The sequence below is a fragment of the Chenopodium album genome, chromosome 8 (assembly GCF_948465745.1).
Source record: "Chenopodium album chromosome 8, dcCheAlbu1.1, whole genome shotgun sequence".
Taxonomy (NCBI): Eukaryota; Viridiplantae; Streptophyta; class Magnoliopsida; order Caryophyllales; family Amaranthaceae; genus Chenopodium; species Chenopodium album.
Window position 1 is genome coordinate 34606185 of NC_137841.1, and position 7729 is coordinate 34613913.

The 7729-nt window shown below is 35.1% G+C and overlaps 1 long non-coding RNA gene across 1 annotated transcript; it reads left to right on the forward strand.

Moving 5' to 3' along the window:
- The first annotated feature begins 1328 nt into the window (after nt 1-1328).
- Nucleotides 1329-2665, forward strand: LOC145556017 (uncharacterized). Its single transcript, XR_014091675.1, has 3 exons — nt 1329-1727; nt 2255-2337; nt 2443-2665. It is a non-coding gene; the product is annotated as an uncharacterized LOC145556017 (long non-coding RNA).
- Nucleotides 2666-7729: the final 5064 nt, after the last annotated feature.

Genomic DNA, 7729 nt, shown 5'->3' on the forward strand with positions numbered 1-7729 from the left:
CCCTATAAGTCTATGGAAATATTCACAAAAAGGTTCATTGTCATATTGAGGAAACAAGAGACATGCCATTTTTTTTATACACAAAACAAACAAAAATTAAATAAAAGAAAAGTTTATACAAAGACCTAGACTCAAGCAATCAAAAACACTCAAACATAGACATCGTTCCCCGGCAACGACGCCATTTTGACGAGGGGTGGAACTTAGGTCGTTGACTAACCTCCTCACGACCAAAAAAAAATTTATTATATTCCTAAACTAACTCCTAAACAAGTCTAGTGGTAAGTTCGTAGTCGAACAACAAGGAACGGTAATGTTAGATTGTTCTCGATCTAATGCTTAAGCTACGCCGAAGTCGGTTTATGGATAGTGGACACTACAACTACACTAACACACATATAAAGAACAAAATAGTATAAAGTCTACTAGGGGTAAAGATCCACTTTGAACAATTAACAAGTTAACGAGAATCCATTTGATAATCAATCATGCAAAGAAAGAATTAAAATGAGAATTAATTACACTCAAGAGCAAACTCTCAAATTCCTAGCCTAGATCCCTCATTGACTAGGTGAATAGAAGAAATTTACCCATTATGTAATCAAATATAACAATTATAATTCACAATCCCTTCTCAAACTAGAACTAATATGCAATTAAGTTTGCTATCAGGGGAGATCAATCCAATCTAAAACAAACAACATGCCATCATCAATTCAATCAATTTAATCACACAATTATCATCAAACTTATCTCAAATAACTCAATCAACCATTACAAAGCTTCACTCAATGCCTAGTAGAAGGAAATCTACTCAAACATGATTAACAAAGAAATTAAAGAAAGCATAAAAAGAAAAGAGAGTAAGAATGCTCATTGATATAAGATGGAGATTTTCAAATCATCAAATTCCTCCTTTGATTATCCAAAATCCATGAAAAACATTGTGTTTCTCACTTTCTCTCTCTTAAATTTGAGAGTTTCTCTCTCTAAAAACCTAAAACTAATCTAAAAACTATTGAAGAAATGAATTTCTCTCTCTAAAATGAGCAAAAAATCTATTTATACTCCTTACTAAATTGCCTAGGAAGCTTCGCAAAAAGTCGAGCAGCACATATAGGAGCGGGCGCTCCAAATGTCGTGCACGGGCGCTCCTAGATGAAGCAAAATGAGGCAGAATCGTCCAGACAGTTTGGAGCGAGCGCTCCTCATAGACTGCATAGGCATTTGAAGTTCGATCTTTGCAAATCAAGTGCACATTTCTTCATTACTTGTTCTTTTATGCTTTATATTTCATCAATCTTGAGCAATGATCTTATTCAAGTGTTTCTAAACATAAGAATAAACCAATAAAGTTTAATCTAATTCCATAAGAAACCAAAATATGCAAGAAAAGCCAAAATTGAGCAATAACGACATTTCACATGCAAACACGACAACTGTAATAAAACGTTATTAAATCCAAGTAAAAATACACCAAAACTATGAAAAACTAACTAGAAACTCCTAAAACACAGTGACTTAAATGACACTTATCACACCGCCACCCCTTTACCACCGACTTCCTTTAACCGTCGTTAATTCGAACCGAGGACAACCATCGTTGCTGCCGCTTTCTTTTTTTTAAATTTACAACAATGGAAGTCAGGGTTTCTGGCTGTATTTATTTCGAATCAATTCGATGTGCGTGTGTTTTCAAGCTTTTTCGATCCTCTAATTTGATTTCGGTAATTTCTTAGTTTTCTTTCTTAATTTCTCAATTATTTCTATTTAATTGTGTTTTACATTTATTGAATTGATATTTTTTGCTTTAAATATTGTACAATTTGGCCTGTAATTGTCGTTCTTTGGCAGGATTACTCTTCGTAATTCATTTTAATTTATAGAATTATAATTGTTAGCTACTTCGCAATCCAAATTATTCAAGTTTAATGCTTTAATTTTTCCTCCGTTTGCTTGACATATGATATGACTTGTTTAGCCCGACATTAGGTTGAGTACTGTAGTGAACTCAGTATTAATTATCTGTTCATTTTTTGGGGGTGATTCAGTTGTGAATGGCTTTTTAAGAAATTTGATCAATTGCATGACATATTCTGAAAGTTGGTGGAGTACTGCAGTGTATTTATGTATTATTGATCTATTTAACTTCGGGAGTGATTCAGTATCTAGAAAAGTTGTGAATGGTCTATTTCGATTACAAATTTGATGCTATAATGAATTTTGATGTTAATTTTTTTTGGTTCATATTTAGGGAAAACAAGAAAATGACGAGAAGAACAATACATAAATGGTCAATGAGGCTTCTTTGGCTTTGTGCTATTGGAAGTGCAGTTGGTAATATGCTCTTTATTTAGTTTTGTAATCCATATATTCAAGTGTTTTTTTGTTTTGAAAACAACATATTCAAGTTTTTTTTAATTTAAATTGAAAATCATACAGGTTTCTACATGGTTGTTGTGTAAAGGCAAACGCAAAGTAGAGATAAGATGATGGCTGAATTGGGCAACATTAAATCGACTGACAGTGGCATGGAATAGGATTCAGTTGAGGGAGTGGTGTAGGTTTAAGTGGGTTTTGTATAATTTTTTATAAGAATATTGATTGTAATATTTGTGAGTAACTCAGTATGTTTTCGGTACATATTTTGTATGTTGCAAGTATACATCTTATATGTTTTGTTTAATTGATACTTCGTATTATATATATTAAATTATGAATATTTTTTTTTATTATTTTAAAAAAAAAAAAAATAGAGACCATTTATTTGAAATAGATGGTCTTGGTTTTTTCAAAAATTGAGATCACCTATTCTAAGTAAGTGGTCTCTCTTTTTAAAACAAGAGATCACTTTTGATGAAATGGTCTCTTAGGCCAAAGACACCTGTGAGCTAGAGACCATCCCTAAGGTAGTTTCTTTGGCCATTTTTATATGGTCTCTTTGGCCAATTTTGTAGTAGTTTAGGTGTGATATAGTCCAAATGATTGAACATATCACTTCCCATATGATCCTCAATAATGTGAAATGTCCCTAATCGGGATACATTGTTGTTAGGTTTAGGCGTGGGAATTCTCCCATCGTCAACTAAATCTTGTATCTTGTGCTTTAGGACATAGAAACGTTTGGTATCATGCCCAATACCTCTATGATAAGTACAATAGGCATTGTCATCCCATTTAGCGTATCATCTTTCTGGTGGAATGGGTAGCGATGGCCCTGTTGGTGCAAGTAAACCTTTTTCTCTTAATTTTTCTAACAACTCCTTGTAACTCACAAGAAATTGTGTAAATCTTCTTTCGTTCTTTAGTCCACCTCTTTTGAGGATCATTACTATGATATTGATTTGTGCTATTATATTGCGTAGAAGTCGCAAATACATCAATAGAGGATGAAGTATTATCATTCCCCTTCTTGTAGTTATTCTTAGGTTGATGATGATGAGGCTTATTTGCTTTTTCTTTAGCAAGATCATCTTCAATCCTAGTAGCCACAGAATAGACCTTTTGAAAAGTGTCTAAACCAAGGTACCGTAGATGTTTGTTTTACTTTTCATGACAATTGTCAATAAACTTTTGTACTAACTCGAGTTCAGGTGGCCTTTGGGCAAGGTGGGCCGCCTTTTCTCGCCATCTACCATAAAAAGCAAGGAAACCTTCATCGTTGTCTTGCTTAAGCATCTCGAGTTCACGTAAAGTCAATTTGTACCTACGTTACTCTTATATTGGGTGATGAAAGCCCAAACTACATCTTCCCATGTTGTCTTGAATTTTGCATCTAGCTTATAGTACCACTCTTTCGCGGCTGGGTCTAGAGATAAAGGAAAACTCAAAGCGTAAAGCTTAGGATCAACTCCCTTTAATGCTATGGTGCCAGTAAAACACATTAAATGATTTTTTGGATTATTGGTCACCTTGAATATTGGTAAGTCCGTAGCTACAAAATTTTCCGGTAAAGAAAGTCATGTGGGAGGAGCAATGCAAACTTTTCTGCGTCAAAGTACTTGTTCCCCATCGTAGAACGAAGCACAAGCTTCTCCAACGACTTTTCTTTAATGGACAATAGTTCCATCTTTTGTTGCAAGGCCAAAGTTTTGGCATTTTTTCTTTTCAGCCTTTTCAAGTTTCTTAATTCTTCTCTCCTCGGCTTCTTGAGCCTTTTCTTCTCTCAAACGAGCAATCTCTACTTAAAGCTACTTTATGGTTGACATTGTTGTTGGATTAGAATTAGTTGTTGAGGGAAGGTGGTTCAAAAGGAGTGGATTGTTTGATGGTAAACGTAGAATGTGAGCGCCCGGGAGTCTTTGTTACCAAGCATGGAAACCGGCCCTAAAAGAAGTACGAAAGGATATGTAAATCGATACGCTTGTTTAGGAGACAAAAGAAGAAAAAAAGGAAGAAAAAACTCAATATGTATTTGAATGGATAACACCACCATAAAACAATTCTTTGATAAAGATATTATTTGAACGAACCAATTTGTTTTTCGAAAAATAAAAAAGGTTGTAACAGTAAGCGCGTGTAAGTAACCAGGTTGCGTGCGGAAGGCGCGCACATCCCAAGCTCTTGCGCTGGACGTGGTCGCGCAACTCAACGAGTTGCATGTGCCACCTGCTCGTGCAATTTTTTTTTTTTTAATTCGAGCAGCTTTTTTTTTTTTTTTGTAATTCATTTTTTTCTCGATTTTTTTGTTACCCCACGAATACGACTAAAAATTATGAAGGGACAACTTCGTAATTGGGAACCTAAACCAAGTTAAAATAAAGAAAAAAGTAATCCTAAACACGTCACACATAGTAATGTAATCACATAAACATATAATAAGCCAACGTTCACACAAGGCATTTCTAAGGTCGTAAGCTTGGGTGTCCAAAGGTACCATATCTTAAGGAACAATGCACAAATCAATTACTCAACGTGTTGACGTTGGCGATATGGGTGGGATGATTGTTATTGATTTCAAGATAGAAGCCTAGTGTTGGCAACCCCTAGTCAATGAGCCAATCCCCAAAGGTTATAGTGTGCTATGATTATTCATGATGCAAGTTGGTTGTTTGGTTTTTACTTTTGTGAAAAAGGAATATATTATACATTCAAGTCTCGCTCTCTAACTAGAGATTATCTAAGTTAATTCTCGTTACAACCCATAGGCAACTTGGACCATAACCAAAAAAAAAATCTTGTAACCTCTTAGTCCCCAGTTGAGTCGCCACTGTGTAGACACCCATTTGTGTCTCCCCAAAACCAAACCCGGTGATGAGTACCTTTCACGTCGAATTGTAATCGAATGAAGTGAAAGTGTGGAAAGTCTAGTGTTGCGGATAGTTTTAATTTCTTTTCCTCTCTCTGTTTTTGAAAACCTATTTTAAGAAAACAACCAATCCAATTTGTTTGGTCCATGATATGGGTCCAATAGTAGTGTAGTTGGATAGGGCTTGAAAAGAGCATTCCAACAATATATTATAAGCCCAATTCCAATGAATAATGAGGAAGTTATGGCCAAATTACTAAATTGGGCCCGGTTTGAACCTTGTTTACGGCCCAATGATCTAGGGGAGGGCCTAATCTGGATTTATCATTCCTAATGCAATTAGGAATGGTTTTAGTCTTCTAAATTCTTCTAGAAGGTTCTTTTCATTCCTAATTCAATTAGCATTGATAAATTGACTTTTGTTGACTTTTTAGAGTTTTAATCAGAATAAAAGAATGTTTTCGAGGAAAATACGATTTTATCCTCTTGTACGGTTAATTTCTATCTGATTTTAGAAAACGCGTCAAAAATTTAGTCAGCGCCAAACGTCAGTCATTAGCGCCTGGCGCTAAGCCTAGCGCCTGGCGCTAATATCAGCGTCTGGCGCTAACCTTGTTCTTGCGCGTCAGAACTCTGTTTCGATTTTCTATATTTTTGGCTGATTTTCTCTATAAATAGCCTTCTAAAAACTCCGTTTTCAGTCATTTAGCATCATCAATTTTCATCAATCCTCATCTACAACCTCTAATCTACAATCATCAACTTTCTCTCTAAAGCTTCTTTCTCTCTCTTTCTTTTCTCCCTACCTTTCTTACAAAATTCCGCATTCACAAGACCTAGATACACCTAGCATTATTCGAAGTTGCCTTCGCCCTAGACGTGAAAGGTTTTAATTTCTAAGGGTTTGGTCCCAAACCTCTTTTCCAATTATTTAATTTAATTGTTTTGATTATTATTTTCCTTGAAGTTACTAACGTGTGTATTTTGTTATTAGAAAGAGGTACGAGGCATCCAAGTAAGTGCTTTAATGGTTTTTATTGATATTATTATGCAGAAATCATGCTTAGGTTGTTATTATGATTCCTAATGTTATGTTAGGACGTTTTGATCTTCCTAGTATCATGTCTAGGGTGACTTTAATATCAAGTATGATTAAAAGTATGATGCCTTTTATGTTCTTCCTAATATTTATGATTGTTAGTATCATGTTACGGTTAAAGCTTTGATTTTTATGGCTTAGTGACATGCTAGGGTTTGTTATTAATCTTGTTAGTATCATGCCTAGGATCTTGCTATTATTATGCTTTAACATGATTATGATTATTTTTATGATTCATGATTATTTATAATTATAATTATGATTGTTATTTTGTTGCTTGATATTTATTGTTATTGTTTGATCACGCTTTTTATGCATGTTTAAAGGGAATTGGTACTTGTAATCACGCTTAATAAGACAATTAATAATCTTGTTTGGGGTTAATATGATTATAATTCAAGTGATCGCCAATAATAGTTTTGTTTGTGCATTAATATTCAACCAACATAGATAAACAGGTTTAGGGTTAATCCTATTGATTGCATGTTAGCCATAAAGCGCACATGAATACGATCAGAATAAAGTAGAGGCCTATTATTAGGGCAGGTTCAATCTCTTTTAGGTTGGATTTGTACCTTCATCCCCGAACTACCAGTCATGGTTCAAGACCTATTGGAGTTGACGATCTCTTAGATCGTTAAGGGGTGTAACCTTCACCCTGTGAACGGTTTACAAGTTCCTAAAACTTGTTGGCGACTCTTTTGCTCTATCTTCTTTCCCTTTGGACGCCACCGTACTTTAGTGTATGATCACAGTGGGGTTCAAGCTAGGGATAATGCTTGAAATATTCCCTACAGTTTTTGGCGACTCCACTGGGAGGGATTTCTATTTTAATTCCTGAAATTTATTTCGGCAATGATTTAGAATGAGTGGATGAGACTCGAAAAGTTCTAAGTATTTCATGTGCGTAATTTTGATTAATATTATTGTCATATGCATAAAAAAGATCTCATTGGAAAGACCATCCGTAATGAGTTAAAACATAGGATTTTTACACGTAGGAAATTTGAAGAATATCTTTCACAACTAGGATCAAAATAACATTGCGCGAAACTGGAAAATTTTATCGAGCACAGAAAGCTGCTGAGGCATGTAGGAACTAGCGTCAGCGAACAAAGATTAGCGCCAGTATTTTGACTTAAGCGCCAGACGACAGCTTCTGTCGCCAGGCGGTAAAGCCAAAAGCTGGCGCCGGCCTTTGTTTGCTGGCGCCAAGTTCTTCCAATACCGAGCCAGAAATATGCGTTCTAATTTCGACCAGTTTTTAGCATTGTTTGCTCGATCCTACTTCCTGATTGAGTTTTTCTCACTTTTCTGAAACCCATATGTGTTCTACATATGGACATAACCCTCTGGGAATTCATGCTCCATCTACCTGATTG